Source organism: Malania oleifera, chromosome 6 (genome assembly GCF_029873635.1).
Source record: "Malania oleifera isolate guangnan ecotype guangnan chromosome 6, ASM2987363v1, whole genome shotgun sequence".
Lineage (NCBI taxonomy): Eukaryota > Viridiplantae > Streptophyta > Magnoliopsida > Santalales > Ximeniaceae > Malania > Malania oleifera.
In genome coordinates, this window is record NC_080422.1 from 49,974,114 (window position 1) to 49,993,532 (window position 19,419).

The following is a 19,419-nucleotide window of genomic DNA, read 5'->3' on the forward strand; positions in this document are numbered from 1 at the left end:
ACCTTGTTCCTTTGGTAGCACAAAAAAAAAAGAGGAGTTTAATTGAGAATTAGAATCAATAAGCACATCGAGAATGTAACCAAGTTGTTCTAGATATTTTCTATAACATTTATGGGCTGCAAGTAATCCTTCAAAGTCAGAGATGAAATAACCAATATTGTTGGATGAAAGTAGGCTCTTTGCCTGTCGAGTATCTTGAACTTCCTTTGGTAAAAAAAAGGGTTGACCAAAATGGATTGTGAGATTCTTGTTGAAAGAATTACAGCTAGAATACTCTTGGTCACACAAATTTTTATCTTATGCTTGCAAACTACAATTGGTTAAATCAATTCGCCAGAATATTCAGGCTAATTGTACAGCTGTGTTCTTCCTTCCTACCTCTGTAATTTTGGACCTGGAAAGAAGTTTCAAGTCCTTTTTATGTTAAGGAAATGACAAAATTTAATGGGAAGTAAGATAAAACGGGCAGACATGCCATCCAGAGACAGAAATGATCTTGGACTGAAATTATTGTCTTACTGTAAATTGATTATACCTATCAAGCTCTTGTGGTATAAAGTTTCTTCAAAAAATTTCATGTGGGTTGTGTGGATCCACACTTATAATAAACTAAAAGGGCAAAATATTGGGCTGTCAAGCCAGACCTGAACAGCACATGCACTTGTAAAAAGATGTTAAAGCTTAGACATTGGGAAATTTTCTTGTGGGTTGTCTGGATCCACACTTATAAACTAAAAGGGCATAATATGGGGTGTCACATGCACTTGGAAAAATATGTTAAAGGTTAGACAGTTAGCCTACAGCTTGTACAAAGAAGATGGAGAAAAAGAAATTTCTTTTACGATAACTGGATATCTCTGTCACCTCTCCTAGCTAATTCCAATAAGCACTTGCCAATTGAGCTGGGATTTCAAGCAATGCAAAGGTTGTGGATTTTTATAAAAATGGGAGCTGGAATTGGCCAAGGAGACTGTAAATGTGGGCTCTTGTATGTAGATGGAAGGCCCTATCACATAAAAGTAATGGGATGCAGTGGAGATTGCCAGGAGAGAAGAACCAAGCAATCCTTAGGAGCTCAAGTGCCAAGTGGCGAGAGGATGACGTGAGGATGATCACGGTTTCAGAGAGGGAAGCTCTGGGTTAGAGAGAGGTCTCTAGTGAGAAATAAGGGCCAAAAGATCCCTCAAATGGAATGAAAAGGGTGGTATTTATAGTGCTAACTAGGAGTAATCCTACTGTCCAACAAGGGAGGATAATGGTTGTGTATAAGATTTCAGCCAATGGGAGAAAGATAATTTGAGTCATCTAACAGTATAACGACACGCAGCCAGAAAAAATAAATAAATAAATATATGCCACATGGTGCGGGTGACACTTGAGCTAACTAAGAAAGGGTTAAGGGGGTTGGGCCACCCTTAATAGACCCCGATTCAAGCCCACCAAGACAAATCTCTCTACACAACATCCCAAGACCTAGGATTGATTGGGAGACCTGCCATATGTCTCATGATCAATCCCAGGCGCACGTGAGGAAAGTGCGGACCCTGCACAAAATTGGGACTAGAAGTCAATAATATTTTGTTATGTAATTAACCACGATTGAAGAAGGTGTCTACAAAGACTATCAAAGGCTGAGCAGACAAAGAATAGTCTCTCATCTACTTTCTGATACAGCAGATAGTTACAGTTGGATTAATACTTCTTCAGGGGATCTTTCGTTTCAGTCAGCTTGGAATTTAAGCAGGCACAGGAAAACTTCAGCTGGTTGGAGTTCGTCAATTGGTTCAAAGGAAATGTCCCTAGATTTTTCTTTACAGCTTGGCAAGCAATTTGGATTGATTCACTACTATGAAAAAACACTTTTTTGGGGCCACTGATTTTGGCAAATGCAGCTTTCTCCCAAAACACCAAAAAACTAGTTCCAAATTCTCCATGCGAAATCACAATGCAAAAAGATGAGATGTGATCACTGAATTATTATTGTAGCAAAGCACACAAACATCTGGAGGAAGTGCCTTCAATGGTCTCCTAATCTGCAATAGTTATTAGTATTGATTCTATTAAGCACAACCAACCAAAGAAAAGCCTTATATTTTGGGGGGTAATTTGCCCTTCCAAGTAAAAGAATAAATAGGAAAAGAGGAAGTAGTGTGTGGGTCAAGAACTCAAAAAATAATTTACAAAAATATAACCGTGAATAATCCAAGGGCCAAGAATGAACATCCCTCCCTGAAGAAAGATGACAATTATTCAATAAAATCAACGAGAAGCTCATCCAACTCTCTATCATTAAGAGTTATTACGCGTTAAAGTTGCGAAATTAGGTGTTTAAAAGCATTAATTAAGATTACAATTTTACTAAAATGCCTAATTAATACCCCGTAATAATTAAATACAAAAACTCATAAATTTAAAGCAAGTATAGGATAAAAATTTTAAATATTATAAATTGATCTCAATATTGAAATATTGGACGTAATTAGGCATCTAAGTAAAATTGTTATCAATAAACTTGTTACTTATCAAAAAAAAAAAGAAACGAATGTGGGCTGTGCGCTAAATAAAAGAGCTGGAGGCCGTGCACACAATGGGCTAGCAACGCATGAAATAAAAAAAGAAGGGGCATAATTGAAGATTGGAGAGGAGTGAAGGCCCATGCGCAGCTTTAAGGGGTCTCGGTCTGTGAGGTGCAGCAAAGGAGAACTAAAAGGGGAGGCCGCACGTGAACACACTGCATGGCCCATGCAATGTAAAATGGGCCATGCGCTGAAGGAAGAAAAGGAGGCCGTAGCGTTTCTTTTTTATATGAAAAAAAAAACAAAAAGCAGCCGCATGGGGGAATGGGATTTTAAGGGTTTGAGGCACAGCATGCATTCGGCCAAGCTGCTGTGTGAGCAGCTTGTGTGCATGGAAGAAAAACAACAGCAGCCGTGAAGCTTCAAGGGGACTCTCAGCCACCCATCTCTCTCACTCTATCACTCTCTCTCCCTCTCTCTCTCCCTTTTCCCTTGTTTATTTATCTTCTTTATTGTATTGTCATTTCAATGTTTTGTTTTTCAATTTCCAGGATCTAAATTTAAGTTCTTGTTCTTTTTAATTTCCTGCAATTTCCATTTCAATGTTGGATTACGTTCTCTTGTTGGAACTTATTATTGGTTTGAGTTTATTTTTATTTAAGCCATTATTGAGTTTAGCTTATTTTGTTTAAGATATTGTTGGATTTATTTTTTTGTTTAAGTTATTATTGTGCTGAGTTGATTTTAGGTTTACTTTATTGTTCTTTCAATGTCTTGTTTAAGTTATTATTGCGTTGAGTTTACTTTGTTGATTGAAGGATATTTATTAGAAGTAATGAAGTCCTCAATTTGGTTTATTATTTGAATATTTAAAGCTTTGGTTATTCTTGTCATTTACTTTATGCATGTTATGTCTGCAGTTTATGTTTTGTGTTGTTTTAATTTCGTTACAAACTCTCATAAACCTAAGAACATGAATCTGAACTGTGTTCAGTAAATGCTTTTTATTTTCTCCTTGTTGTTCTAACGCGAATTTGAAATTAATCTACATTCCCTAAGGAGACGATCTGGCATTTTGGGCTAATTATTAGGCAACAAACCTCCTATACTTGGAATAGCCTTTGCGTTGCTCATTTTAGAGTGAGTCAAGTTTTTGGCACCGTTGCCGAGTGTCACGAGCTAAGCTTGTTCAGGGCATTATGCTTGCCTGTGACCGCTTATCTCGTGTGCTTGGGATGGGTTTCCATCATGTAAATACTAGTGTAGGGTTATTTTCTGCTAGTAGAGTCTTTGTAAGCCAAATAAGGCAATATGACTCCTCGGTCACTTTGATGTTTCCTAGTGCCAGGATGATAATTACTGAAAAACCTCTTTAGGGGAGGGTGAGTGTTCATCAGTCATTGTAAAACTCACTAGCAATTGTCAACGTGCTTAGCCTACTTGCCTCCCTCACTAAGTACACCATGTCAACGGAGGATTTGTTAATGAATTACGTTTGCTTCAATGTTTACTGCTTGCTTACCACGGCTTTCATGAATTGATTACTGTTTCTACTGCTATCTGAATGAATGTTAATGAAAGTGCTTCGTGGATGAATGTTGGTAAACGATAGGCTGGCTAGTTAAGCAAAAGTGCTTTTGCTAGCGCCGCACGGCCCTTCACAACGGTGTGAAACTAGTCGGACCATGACACCAAGGAATTGTCAAATTTAGTTTCAAACTAGTGTTTTCGCTTTATTTTGATTTTTCTCATAATCTAAAAATAATAATAATAATAATTTATCATGCTTGTTTGCTACTATATTGGTGAGTTTCTGCTATTTGGATTGATGTTTGATGCCTTGGGTCAAAGATATTTCAAATAGATTATACAAAATTTCACTCAGTACTAGTAGTGATATTCACAGCACAGAGTCAAATAGTTCTTCTGTTTCTTTTACAAGTGAGGATACTAAAATTGATTTATATAATCTTTTTGTGGAAAAGAGTTTTGAAGAAACTATAGCTGCACCTGCACCAGATTTTTTGCAGCCCACACGAACCACTACACCATCATGCATTGCTTTACCTAATAATGCACCTAATTTCACGATTAAGCATGGGATGTTGTAAGTGATACCTTAGTTCCACGGGATGGATTCTAAGAGCCCTTACCAGCACTTGACAGACTTTGAATTGGCTTGCACTATTTTTATTACTAGAGCTAGCACTGACGAGTTTATTAAACTTCTTTTATTTCCTTTCTCTTTAAAGGATAAAGCGAAGATTCGGTTTAATTCTTTGAGACTTAATTCTATCTCTAGTTGGACTGATATGCAACGTGAATTCTTACATAAATTTTTTCTTTTTCAAATAACCCAATTTCTGCAAGAGCAAATCAGTCAATTTATGCAGAAAGGTGATGAGACTGTCCAAGCTTGTTGGAAAAGGTTTCAGGATTTGATAAACATTTGTCCACATCATGGGTTTGAGTCTTGGAGGCTAGTCAATTATTTTTACACAACTCTCACTCATGAATGCAAACAGTCTGTTCAAATCATGTGTAACGAGGAATTCTTTAGCAAGGAACCGGATCAAGCACTCTTATTTTTTGATTACCTAGCTGAAAGTGCCCAACAATGGAGTACACGATTTGATTAGGCACCATTGGCAGTACAACCTCTCAGTACAATTGGTGGTGGAGGCAAATATGAAATCAAAGCGAAAACTAATGTCCAAGCTCGTATTGCTGCTTTGACTAGAAGGGTAGAGGTTATGGAATTAGACAAGATGAAAGCAGCAAAAGCAGTGGAGGTGTGTTCTCTATGCGCCGATTCTAGACATAAGACTCAGGATTGTCCGATTATGCCATTATTACAGGAGAGTGGGTCTAATTAGATGCAATCAGCGAATTTGGTTAATAGAGCACCAAATCAGCCTTTCTCTAACACTTATAATTCGGGATGGAGGAGTCATCCGAATTTTTCATGGGGGAATGATCAGTCTAGTCAATCTTCTTCACATTTTCAGCAACCTCCCCAATCCTATGCACCACCTTCTTAGCCGGCATATCATTAGGCTGCCCCTCAACATCAGTATTAGCCACATCAGATTTCTCAGAACTATTCCTTAGTTGCTCAAAATTTTCAGGCTCTAGAACCCGCTCCACCAAAGAAGTCTCTTGATGATAGCATGGCATAGATGGCTAATACACTTCAGCAATTTATGCATATTCAGACCACAACTAACACTCAGACTTCTCAAGTCATCAACAAGATAAGGACCAATTTGACTAGGTTGAACACAACATTGAGTGCATTAGAGGAAGGTGAATCCCCATCTCAAGACCAGCTAAATACTCAAGTGCAGGTTACAGTCGTGGAACCATCATCCTCTACTGGAGTAAATGTCAAGGATTACAATGTCGTAACAAATCCCCGCAGTGGTAAAGTGATTTGTACACCAGATAGAGAGGCTGATCAGAATGGTAAGAGTTCAACTTTCAAGAAATTAGATAAAAATTTTAATGTTGATGCTTCTAAAGAACGAAAGGTAACTGTTTTGACACCATTTCCTCAAAGACTGGTTCTTAAAGAAGTGAATGTTTTGGAAAGCATACTGGATAAAGATCCTTTATTGTTAAAACAAGAAAGTTAACCTGCACATGTTTTGTCTGACATTTTGGAGCACATTGATTTATTTGAAGATGATTTCTGTGCAGGTAACAAAGCAGATTCATTGTGGTGACTCAAATTTGGAGACCCGCCAGTTCAATTTATAAACCTGCACCTACCAGATGAAATTCCTCCCGAGCCTCCTCCAGACATACTGTGATGTTTTTCTTTCCTTATTTTCATTTTGTTTTATTTTTAGTTTATCTTTAGGTACATTTTCCTTTAGTTTCAGTTTTTTCTTTTCCCTTACTTCTTTACCCAGGTACTCTTCTAATTCCCTCAGTATCATTCTTTTGCTTCTCTTTTCAATCATTGAGGACAATGCTTCATTTTAGTTGGGGGGAGAGAATATGTATGTGCAATTGTGTGCTGCTATGTGATTTTAATGTGATGTGTGCATGCGTTAGATAGTTGGTCCACCTTTGGGAAATGCTGGTATTGTTGAGCCCAGAGCATGCTAAATTCCTTATTTGTGAACGTTACATGCTATTTTTATTTTTTTTTTCTTTTGAGAACATGGAACATGTAGGATGTAGTGCAAATCAGAGTTTAAATCAACAGGGAAATTTATCCATTTTACTTAGTTTCAACCAAGGGAAGGATGTTAAAAGTCTCGATAAACACACACAACACAGATCAGAATACTTAGAAAGACTACCTTAGGTCATTATTGGTTGATGTACACTTCAATTGTTTGGGACTCTAACGAACCATATCCTCATGGCTTAGAAAAGAAAGAAAAAGAAAAAGTTTGAAACAAATGAAAATAAGAAACAAGTCAGGGATCAATTGCAAAAAGAACAGAAAAAAGAAAAGAGAAAAAGGAACAAAAAAAAAAGAAATAAACAAAAAAAGGGAAACAATTGTGTTCTGAAAAGGGCTACCTATTACCGGGGTCCTAACTAAATAAGAAAGTGGGTGTCTTCTAAAGTGTAATAGCGTGAAAGCCACCATTGTACATTCATATACTGGAAACGTCCCTAACTAAGTAAGAAAGTGGATGCCTTTTAAAGTGTAATAGTGTGAAAGCCGCTACTACAATGGTTTTGAATTAGAGTAAGACTGTGCAGTTGTCTCAGATCAACTGTTGCGACTGAAACTTTTAATGTCTATTGGTAGTCAATCTTGGAATTCTAGCCTTATTTTATGCACGCAAGCTTTGTTACACCCCATTAGCTTGGTTGATTTACTAAATGGTGTATAAATCTCTCAGTTGATACTTAACTTGGATTAATTTGTTTCCTATGTTCCTAAACTCAATAAACATATTTCATGGCATGCGATTTTCAAAAGTACTAGAATTATGGTTGCTACTCCCCTGGTATGAATACATTCACATTATTTGCTAAAGACTAAAAAAATGTTAGTTGGGGGGTGTGATTACGTGTTAAAGTTGCGTAATTAGGTGTTTAAAATCATTAATTAAGGATTACAATTTTACTTAAATGCCTAATTACGTCCAATATTTCAATATTGAGCTCAATTTATAATATTTGAAATTTTTATCCTTTACTTGCTTTAAATTTATGAGTTTTTGTATTTAATTATTACAGGGTATTTTGAGAATTAAAGAAAAATATAAAGATGCACATGAAATTGAAAAAGAAAGGAATGTGGGCTGTGCGCTTAATAAAAGAGCTGGATGTCGTGCACACAATGGGCTAGTAACGCATGAAATAAAAAAAGAAGGTACATAATTGAAGATTGGAGAGGAGTGAAGGCCTATGCGCAGCTTTAAGGGGTCTCAGGCCGTGAGGTGCAGCAAAGGAGAACTAAAAGGGGAGGCCGCACGTGAACACATTGCATGGCCCATGCAATGTAAAGTGGGCCGTGCGCTAAAGAAGAAAAGGAGGTCGTAGGGTTTCTTTTTTATATATAAAAAAAACAAAAAGCAGCCGCATGGGGGAATGAGGTTTTAAGGGTTTGAGGCACAGCATGCATTCGGCCAAGCTGCTGTGTGAGCAGCTTGTGCGCAGGGAAGAAAAACGACAGCAGCCGTGAAGCTTCAAGGGGACTCTCGGCCACCCATCTCTCTCACTCTCTCTCCCTCTCTCTCTCCCTTTTCCCTTTTTTATTCATCTTTTTTATTGTATTGTCATTTCAATGTTTTGTTTTTCAATTCCTAGGATTTGGATTTAAGTTCTTGTTCTTTTTAATTTCCTGCAATTTCCATTTCAATGTTGGATTATGTTATCTTGTTGGAACTTATTATTGGTTTGAGTTTATTTTTATTTCATCCATTATTGAGTTTAGCTTATTTTGTTTAAGATATTGTTGGATTTTTTTTTTTTAAGTTATTATTGTGCTGAGTTGATTTTAGGTTTACTTTATTGTTCTTTCAATGTCTTGTTTAAGTTATTATTGTGTTGAGTTTACTTTGTTGATTGAAGGATTTTTATTAGAATTAATGAAGCCCTCATTTTGGTTTATTGTTTGAATATTTAAAGCTTTGGTTATTCTTGTCATTTACTTTATGCATGTCATGTTCGTAGTTTGTGTTTTGTGTTGTTTTAATTTCGTTACAAACTCTCAAAAACCCAAGAACATGAATCTAAACTGTGTTCAGCAAATGCTTTTTATTTTCTCCTTGTTGTTTTAACGCGAGTTTGAAATTAATCTACATTCCCTGAGGAGACGATCTGGCCTTTTGGGGTAATTATTACGTGACAAAACTCCTATACTTGGGATAGCCTTTGCGCTACTCATTTTAGAGTGAGTCACAGAGGTCTCCTAAAAAGAAAGTTCTTTTTCCAGCAAAATGTCACCATGTTGTTAGATTTATTTTTATATATACTGCAGCTATATATCATTTTTTTTTTTAATAACAATAGAAGATTACATTAATAGATAAAGAATTTACAAGAGGGAGAATGAGATATCTCCCGAGACAAATTGGGACAATCCAGAAATAGACAAATGAAAATAACCAAGAGTGAAGAGATTACCAAATCAGCGTGTTCCTCCAGAACTCCTGGAAGCTTATCTGTCTAAAAAATCCATAACCAACACACCACAGTGAGACCAAGAACTTAATTTTTTTCCCAAACCAACATCCAATTTAGTTTTTTCACAGAAAATATCTGAGTATTTTGTTCCATCCATATTCCTTATAATACTACAAAAAAAAACACACACACACACTTCCATAAGGCTGCCCTATCCTTCCTTCTACCAAAGCCTACGAAGTATATATCTAAAAAGTCTTCCACCAAAGGAGGGCATACCCAGCTCTCTCACATAACACCAAAAAGCATATTTCATATCCTACAAGCAAATTCACATTGCCAAAGAAGGTGAGAAGTTGTCTTAGAGTTCTTGTAACAGAGCACATACATCGGGAGAAACAGCCTTCAAAGGTCTCCTGATTTGCAAAAAGTTATTAGTATTTATCTTATGAAGTACAACCAACTAGGTCGAAGCCTTTATTTCAAGGGGAACCTTGACCTTAGAAATAGTAGAATAGGGCGGGAAAGAAGAGTTGGAATGAATCAACAACAACAACAACAAAACCAAGCATTAAGTCCCGCTAGGTGGGGTTGGCTATATGAATCATTTTCCGTCAATTATGCTATCATAGACCATTTCTTTTGACAGATTCAGGTATATTAAATCCTTACTCACTATCTCCTCCTAAGTTAGTTTAGGTCTACCCTTACCCCTTCTACTACTCCCACAGTAACTCACGCTTCCTCACTGGCACACTGTCACCTACGTTGTAGGTGTTCATACCATCTGAGTCATCCCTCTCTTATTTTATTTTCTATAGGAGCTACACCTAACTTACCGCAAAAATGTTCATTCCTTAATTTATCTTTCAATGTTATACTATTCATTCATCTAAACATTCTCATCTCATAAACTTTTACTTTTTGGATATTCTGTTTCTTCGTCACCCAACATTCTTGGATCCATATAGCATAGTTGGTCATAGAGCCATCATATAAAACTTCCCTTTTAATTATTAAGGGTATTCTACAATCACAAAGCACACTTGAAGCACTTCTCCATTTTACCTTTTACCCAACCTTCTTTAACTCTATGCATTACAGCATCTTCAATTTCTCCTTAAACTTGCCTAATAGATCCAAGGTATCGAAATCTACAAGTGCTATTTATTTCTTCATCATCAAATTTAACTATCGCTAAAATTCCTCCTACCATTACTAAAATTACATTTTGTATATTCTGTCTTATTTCTACATATCCTAAAGCGTCTAGATTCCAAAACTTCTCTCCACCATTCTATTGGTATATATGTGCGCAAAGCCCACCTCCCACGAGTTAATTGGCACACTTACCTGACGTGTGGATCAGATGAGGTCGAAATGGTAGACTGCAATGGTACTATGAAGACAGAAGACGTTCCCCTCCGAGACACGGGGGTCTGGGGATAGCGCCACCGGTGGTGGGTATGGGGGGCAAAGTCCCCCAGACGGCGGGGTCCGGGGACTACCGAAGAGATTTTATGGCCTATCCAGTGTGAATGGTGGGCACGGTCGGTGAGCAACGGCTACCTGTGTGAACAGCAGCCGCAATTGGTGAATGACGGCCACTAATGTCAACGACAGCTATGACAAGTGAGCCACCACCACCTACCATGGCTGGTGAGCTGCCACCACCTACCATGGTAGGTGAGCTGCCCATGTGTTTCTTCCACTGACCAGAGGCTATAAATAAGCCCCCCCCCCCCCCCCCCACCGGAGCAAATCACACATTTCAATTGCAAAGTTGTGTCCTCTTCTGTTTTTTCTATTTGTTGTCCTTTGGCCATTGAAGCTCATTTAGTGAGTGCATGGTTGGACAATTTGTTGTAATCTAATTGCTGTAATAAAATTTTGTGTTATCTCTTCAATCGTTTCTTCAAAAATCTTGGTGCTGTTATTTTACATATTCTAACTCATTTTCTACTCCGCCCCTTTCATCAATCAATACAATATCATTTGCTAACAACATACACTATGGAACCTCATTTTGAACGCTCTTAGTTAGTTGGTACATTACTAAAACAAAAAGATAAGGGCTCAAAGCAGATCCTTGATGTACACCTATGGTGATTGAAAATTCTCTAGTTTTTCCATCTATAATCCTTACACTAATCATTACTCCATCGTACATATCCTTAATGACAGTAGTATACCTACTATATACACACTTTTTTTCTAAAACCCACCATAGAACTTCCCTAGGTACCTTATCATATGCTTTCTCTAAGTCAATATATGCAAGTCACTCTTCTTTTTCCTAAACTTTTCCATTAATCTTCTTAAAAGATATATAGCTTCTGTGGTAGATCTACCAGGCATAAAACCAAATTGATTTTCTGAGACCTTCATTTCTAGCCTTAATCTTTGTTCAACTACCCTTTCCCATTGTTTCATCGTATGACTCATAAGTTTAATTCCACAATAGTTATTACAATTTTGAATATCTCCTTTATTTTTTTATATAAGTATTAAAATGTTTTTCCTCCATTCATCTACCATTTTCTTAGTTTTTATAATTGTTTTAAATAAATTAGTTAACCATATAATTCCGTTATCACCTAGGCATTTCCAAACTTCAAGTGGGATGTTATCCGGTCCTATGGTTTTTCCATTTTTCATCTTTTTTAGCACAAACTTAACTTCATTAACTCTAATTTTTCAAAATAAATCTTATATTTTTAGTCTTTTCCTCATTTTTCAATTCTAAGTTTAAGCCTTCTATATGATTTTCATTAAACAACTTACTAAAGTAACTTCGCCATTTTTCTTTTATGTCTTCGTCCTTAACCAAGACAATATTATCCTCACTTTTTATACATTTTACATTTCCTAAGTTCTTACTCTTTCTTTCTCTAGCTTTAACAAGTTTAAATATATCTCTTTCATCTTCTTTTGTATCTAATCTATCATACAAATTATTAAATGATCTGTGTTTAGCTTCACTAACAGCCATTTTTGCATCTTTTCTCGCCTCTTCATACTTTTCAAAGTTATCCATGTTTCTACATTTTTGCCACGTTTTATACCAAATTTATTTTGTCTTTACGGATTTTTGGACATCTTTATCCCACCACCAACTTTCTTTGCTATTCGAGAATCTTCCCCTTGATTCACCTAAAATCTCTTTTGCTATCCTTTTAATAAAGCTCACCAATCTACTCCAAATAGTATTTGTATCTATCCCATCTTTTGTAGTCCAATACCCATCTTTGATCATTTTATCTTTAAATTTTATTATATTTTCTCCCTTTAGGTTCCACCACCTAGTTCTCTTACACTGGTTTATTTTATCTTTTTTCTTCCATTTTTTAATGCATATAGCTAACAGTAAGACTCTATGTTGTGTGGTTAGGCTTTTACCTGGAATAACTTTACAAACATTGCATGATAAATGATCTACCCTCCTAGTTTAAAAAAAAATTAAAAATCTATTTGACTTCCATTTTGTCAATTTTTAAAGGTTATTTAGTGTTCTCTCTTCTTAAAGCAAGTATTCATTATAATAAAATCATATGACGTAGCGAAGTCTAAAATCATCTCCCCAAGCTCATTTTTGTCTTCATATCCATATCCTCTATGTATCCTCTCATAACCTTTATTATCCCTTCCAACGTGTCCATTCAAATCTCCTCCTATGAATATTTTCTCAGTCCCGAGTATGTCTCGTATAATACTATCCACATCTTTCCAAAATTATCTCTTAAGATTTTCTGCTAAACCTACTTAAGGAGGATAAGCACTAATGATATTTATCATTTATTGGCCTAATACCGTCTTAATTTTTATAATTCTATCCCCTACCCTGTTTACATCAACAACGCTATCTTTTAAGTTTTTGCCTACAATAACTCCTACTTCATTCTTATTTTTTTTCTTTTCCAGTGTACCAAAGTTTAAATCCTGATTTATCAATTTCTCTAACTTTCTCCCCTACCCACTTAATTTCTTGAAGGAAAATTATATTAATTTTTCTTCTAATCATTGTCCACAATTTCCATGTTTTTACCCATAAGTGTCCCTATATTCCAAGTTGCTAATCTAATCCTAGTTTCCTGAACTAGCTTCTTTACCTGCCCACGTCCATAATGATGCACAAAACCTCACATATTTGACACCGTACCCGGGCACCGACACGGCGCATCACTTCGGGGCAACGACCTAGCCCACCCTCGCCCACTTTTCACTACACTCGGGCGGTACAAGTGCAACGTGTAGCTCGTAGGGATGCCCCAACAAATATTTGGTAAGAATTCATATCATAGTGATCTGACAAATTTTACGCTGACTATCAACTACCTAACGCAACCCTCCTCCTTTACCCAGGATTGGGACCGATGATGTGAGAAAAAAAAAAATTAGGACATTAAGTGCATCACAGGCGAAGTTAAGAGTTGGAATGAATCAAAAATTCAAAAAAAATATTTGCACGAATATGCCTCTGACTGATCCAAAGACCACAAACGAACATCCATCCCCAAAAACTTCCATTCAATAAATCATTAAAAGCCCATAACACAATTTGCTCACAATGCTCGATCCACTCATGCAAAACCACAAACTTGACACCCAATTTCTCAAGGACATTCTCTAGTTTATCCCTTATTGTAGAGTATTGCATTAAAATTAGACCACACCTCACAACTTGCAACTGTCAACAGTCTGGTTCAGGTGCTCGCAGCATTGATTAACCCCTCAAACTGCGTATCAAGCTTAACAATCAACTTTTCTATCAAAAAACTTCATAAAATTGTGATGTTTTGTATGAAAAAATTCAAAATACAGTGACTGGAAACAAATATTTATGGTTTTGGATGTTGCAGACAGGGCATTTTTTTCCTGTGCGTGTGTCGTGTAGGTGTCCAAAGAAGGTCTCAGAAAAGTGGGTTTTGAAGCACGAGCATGGCTGTAATTTGGCTTCTTTTTTTTTTTTTTTTAAATCTAGGACATAATTGAATATTCTTGTAGAAAATCAGAAACAGAGAGAGAGTGAGAAGAAGAAGAAGAAGATTACAGCAGATTAGGATAGAAACTAGTTACAGATTAGGAGAACAGAGAATAGAAATAGAACAGGGGAAAGAAAAGAAGAAGAAAAAGAAGAGAAATTACAGCAGATTAGGATAGAAACTAGTTACAGAATGGGAGAAGAGAGAATAGAAATAGAACAGGGGAAAGAGAAAGAATGAGAAAGAAGAAGAAGGAAGAAGGAAGAAAACCAGAGATGGAGAAGAGAAGTTGGTTCGAGAATACTGGAGAATTTGCTGGAGTTTAATAGAAAATAGAAGAAGAAAAATGAGAGTGGAAAATGGGGGATGAAATGGAATAACAGAGATCAATTTTGGGCTCTAATACCAAACAATGCAGATTGGAATTGAGGAATGCAGCCAAGAGAGAATAGGAGAGATAAGAGACAAAGAAAAGAAGAAGAAAAAGAAGAAGGAAGCAGATACAATGGGGAGAATCACACCTCACTTTCAATTCTAATTCATCAAAATCTTACTTACATCGCCTTCACACCCTGTTTATAGGAAAGCCTAAATTCCACTCTACCTAAAAGCTTACACAACAATTAGAAAGTGGTAATCTAACATGGTATTAGAGCCAAGTTGCCAAGAGGTCCAGGGTTCTAGTCTTGTTGCCCGTATTTATAATGTTGTGCTTCGAAAATTATTGTATTCCCTATAATGGGTGTTATTTACCATGTGTTTATCTCTCCACGTGCTATCGGGCTGCACATGCAGGGGAGCGTTGAAGCTTGATATACATTGTTGGTCACTTGGCCCACAACCTAACAGCTTAAGCTTTTAGGTAAAGTGGCAATCTAAAAGATATAAACCCCCTAAAATACATCAAATTACAAAAGAAACTGTACTGCACACATTTACTACAAGCAAACCCTCAAATGCATGTAATCCTACTACTAATTACACCAAAAAATAGATAATAGACTAAAACTAAACAAAACAATCCCTTGATCAAAATTCTTTTGAATTAGTCTCCAACAAATGTCTACCCATGGTCCAGCTTCTTCTCCTACATCACATATGTTCTCTAAAACTTATTCTGATCTTACATAACTCTTATATTGAAAAATGAAGATATAGAGACCTTTATAATTGACCATCTAGATAGTTTTTGTTTTTACTGGATAAACGCCTAAAGGAAACACCACATTTCAGCTGAAAAGGGTGGTTTTTTTCCTTCTTGAATAGTTTCTGGAATCTTCGATGGGAGATGCATAAGAGAAATCTCAGGCATTTGAAGGTCAGGAGTGTCTCTTCTGGGGGCTTCAAAGGGGAGTTCTCTTGCTCTTTGGCCGAGTTCCTAGCCTTTTTTATTTATTATTTACATAAATGCATGAAAGTGCTTAGATGCATCTCCCTCTGTGAAGATGTCAATGGACGTCTGAGCATCCATCCTCACCTTCACTGCTCTAATTAACATCCAATCCAGGCAAAGTATAGACTGGGTCTGACGGTTCACTTAGCCCAAGTCAGCACAATATTTTATACAGATGTTCATACACTTCGATAGCAGTCATCTAGCACTAATGGGTCAGATCATCCATGTTTTTTGGTCATTTTTTCACTCTTGCACTTAATCAAGACCATTAGATTCATTGAGTGATCAAGGCTCCATTTGAAAAATAAATTGTTTCCAAGGAAAAATTTTCTGGGCAGAATGATTTATTTTCTAGTGTTTGGATAAGTAAAGGAGAAAAAGGGCAGAAAACATCAGGCCTGTTTACAACAGCAACAAACAAACTAAGCCTTAAGTCCCACTAGGTGGGGTCTGCTACATAAATCCTTTTTCGCCAATTTATGTGATTATTTTTTATTTCTAATTTTCCAAAATATTGCAAAACTGTTACCTTCAGTGCCAAGGTACCATTTTGTAATTCTTTGGAAAAATTGGAAATTTTGTTAGATACAAAAAGAAATTTATTAAGAAAAAAGAAAGTACAAAAAAGATAAGAAATTCTCAAGCAAAATAAAAGCAATAAAATATAAAGAAGCGATCACAAAGGAAAATAAAAACTAAGATAAGAAAGCCAACAAATCACAATATTAAACTAGAAATGGAAAATGGAAATTGATTTTTTTTTTTTTTTTGTGATAGCAAGGAATGGAAAACGAAAAAAGTTTTCCACAACTAAACTGGCCCTACTATTCCCTTGATTAGTGTTTCAGAGGGTGGAATTTTGTCTCCAAAAAATGAATGGAAGTTGTTTTCCCATCCATATGTAGCCCAATTTCCCTTTAATCATACAATATATGATATATCCTCCATTTTCAGTCCAAATACATCACTCAAAGGAAAAAATTTTCCTGTTTTTAATAAAGCTTAAGTTACTTCCTCTCTTCTTTCATTAATTGGTCAAACAAAGTCATTATATCGTAGGTCTCATCAATCTTCATTTCTAGTTTCTTATCGCTTTGCATTCATTAACCATATGTTTTTATTCTTCGTTGTTCTATTTGGGAGACAACTTCCAATATCAAGGCTTTTCTTTCATTGATGACCCTTAAAAGAGTTAACATCATCAACCTGTTGCAGAGTAGGAGGCCTTCCAAGACATCATCTCCAGACTTTTCTTTCTTGTGTTTTAACAGTTAAGAGAATGTCTCTCGTTTATTTTTATTTTTTTTACGTTATCCAATTTCTTAGGGCATGTGGAATAGATTTTTTGTTATTTGGGAAAGATTGTGTGCCGAAAGGTGGTGGATGATTTGTTGGGTATTTCTTTCATTGGGTCTGGGAAGAGGAAGGATGCTGAAACTTTGTGGAGGCATGCGCTCTTTGTAGTTATGTGGAAGATTTGGTCAAATTTGAATGTGTATTTTCATTGGAAAGGAGTTGTCTTAATTGTGATTCTAGACAGGATTCAGTCCTTTGGCATCTCTTTGGGCTTTAGTTCATGCTGATTTACGGGTACACATTTTGAGGATTTTAAGCAGGATTGGAAGGCTTTACTAAGATGATTGTATTTTTTTTCTTTTCCTCATCATGAGGACTTCTTCTCCTCTTCTTAGTATATTCCTTATCTCTAAGTCATATGTTTCTCTTTCTATGAAAGAAAAAAACATTCATGTGTTTAAAAAGTCTGTGTTTCCTTTTGGCTTAATAACAATTTTCAAACAGTTCCTAGTGCTTAACAATCAAACCGTGAACCAGCTTTCTACAACTTACAACTAATAAATTGTTTTATCAAGGAAAATAGCCAAAAAGGGGGAAACTATCTACTCAAAGAAATCAATTGATAGATTCTGCAAGTGAATTATTAAAAAAAAAATATCAAAGAAATGCAGTTGGGATTCAAAGTTTAGATAGGTCGAGGATAATATGAGAACATTTGTAATGGCTGAGGCATGATAAAAAAATGTTGCATACTCAATTAATAAAAATGTGTTATGCCAGATGATCCTTTCTGAGAAAAATCAGGATCGGCTGGACCACAGGTACACTGAAGTGATTCTGTGGAAGAGGAGTTGGCAACATCAAAGCGGATGCTGCTAAAAGCATGTATATACAAAGTTTTACCATTTCTTTAATCTTAATGCTATACAGTATGTGTTGCCTGGTAGCAATAAAAAAAATTACATTTACGACATCTTTTAGTGGACAGAACAGAGACTTGGCAAGCAGAGGAAAGGACTTGGATGATCAGGTTTAGAAAGCCACAATCTCTGCATCATTACTCTCAGAGCTAATCACCAGAAGCTGGCATAACAGCTGCGGCATACGTGGAAAATTTTGAGCAAATATATTATAATGGCATACCGCCATAGCATATATTGTGCTAAAAGCTTAATTAGATTGAAACAGATTATGAGACAAGACATGGCATTACACAGCCATTGGCGCTATACGCTTCACGATTATTAGTATTCCCACTTGTTGCCAGAAACAGATGCTGCAGAGATGAGAAGGGAAGCTATTGCAAAAATCAACATGGAATTTCAAAATTGGGGGCATTATTGTGTATAGAGACATCAATCGTAAATTATTTTTATTTTAAAAGTAAAGAGAAAGTAAATCGCGATAATTGAAGAAAAAAGGAAAGGAACCTGTTAGCTTGAAAGAAACAACGAATGCGCGGTAGATCCCCCTTCGAACTGGTATGGTAGACTAACAATGGCGACCGCGGCGACGACGGTGATGGCGAGTCATCGGCTTTGCCTCTCTCTTCGTCTTCGATCCACGCAACAGTTCCTGGCTTTGCTCCTTGCAATGCTTAGAGCGCCACGTACCATCTGCAAGTCTTCGGTTTATGTAATCATCAGGAAATCTTCGCATTAGCCTCTCTGACCCCTTCGCATGTCTCGGCTTTTGTCTGATATCTGACTTTTCCGAGGACATTTCCCAGTGCCAAGGAATGCGCCACGCCCGGATACTGCCCTGACATTGACTCGGCCTCGTCAAAAGAGTTTTTTCCCGTTTAACTTATTTTTAAAAAAATATATTAAATAATTGCCTCAGAAATATTTCCCAAAATGACCCTAACGTATTTACTTTTGAGAAACGATGCTCGCGTGAAAGCGTGGCAAATCTCGCTACTCCAAATAGCAATATTTTTTTGTGATAAAGCATGTTGGCCTTGACGCGTGGCAAATCTCGCTGGTTCATCCAGCGAGATTTGCGTCGGATACTTAATGTCCATCCAGTCGGTGTTCGATGCGTGGCAAATCTCGTTGGTTTATCCAGCGAGATTTGCTTCGGATATTTAATGCCCATCCAGCCGGCGTTCGATGCATGGCAAATCTGGCTGGATGAACCAGCGAGATTTGCTTCAGCCATTACACAGTCTTTCCTTCTTCCATTGTTTTCGCGAGCAGAGAGTACTACGCATGCTTTGTAGAGAGACGAAGAGGAGCAGAGCAGCAGGTTACCGTTGAACGAGATAGAGGTCGGACGTGTTGCGCAGGTGACCATTGCGACGAGAGGCTGCCTAACTGTTGAGGGTTTTTGTATATAAACTCGAGGAGATGGGGTAAGACACATTCTGGGATTTATTTTGTTCATAAATTTTAAATTAATTTATTTGATCGAAGAGTTTGTTTGATAATCCGAATTGAGTTTAGTGTGTTGTTCAGAAGGCTTCATTCAGAAACGCCTTTCTTTAAGGTTAGGTTTTTTTGTATTTGAATTTTATTTTTTATGATACAGCCCAAATAAAAACATGCATGTTGTATTTCTATGTTGTTTAGCATATTTTATTTCATTGTGTAGAATGAAATGCATGTTGTTTGTCATGCCTTGTACATGAATC

General features: G+C 36.6%; 1 protein-coding gene across 4 annotated transcripts in view; it reads right to left on the minus strand.

Annotated features, from left to right (window-relative positions):
• Positions 1 to 18,586, minus strand: part of LOC131158224 (organic cation/carnitine transporter 7) — a 49,723-nt gene extending 31,137 nt beyond the window's left edge. For 2 of the 4 annotated variants that reach the window (XM_058112931.1, XM_058112930.1), the window contains exon 1: positions 18,218 to 18,586. The gene's annotated coding sequence lies outside the window, so the exon portion shown is untranslated. The remainder of the gene's footprint in view (positions 1 to 18,217) is intronic. The other 2 variants (XM_058112933.1, XM_058112932.1) reach the window with 1 other exon arrangement.
• Between the last annotated feature and the right edge of the window lie 833 nt (positions 18,587 to 19,419).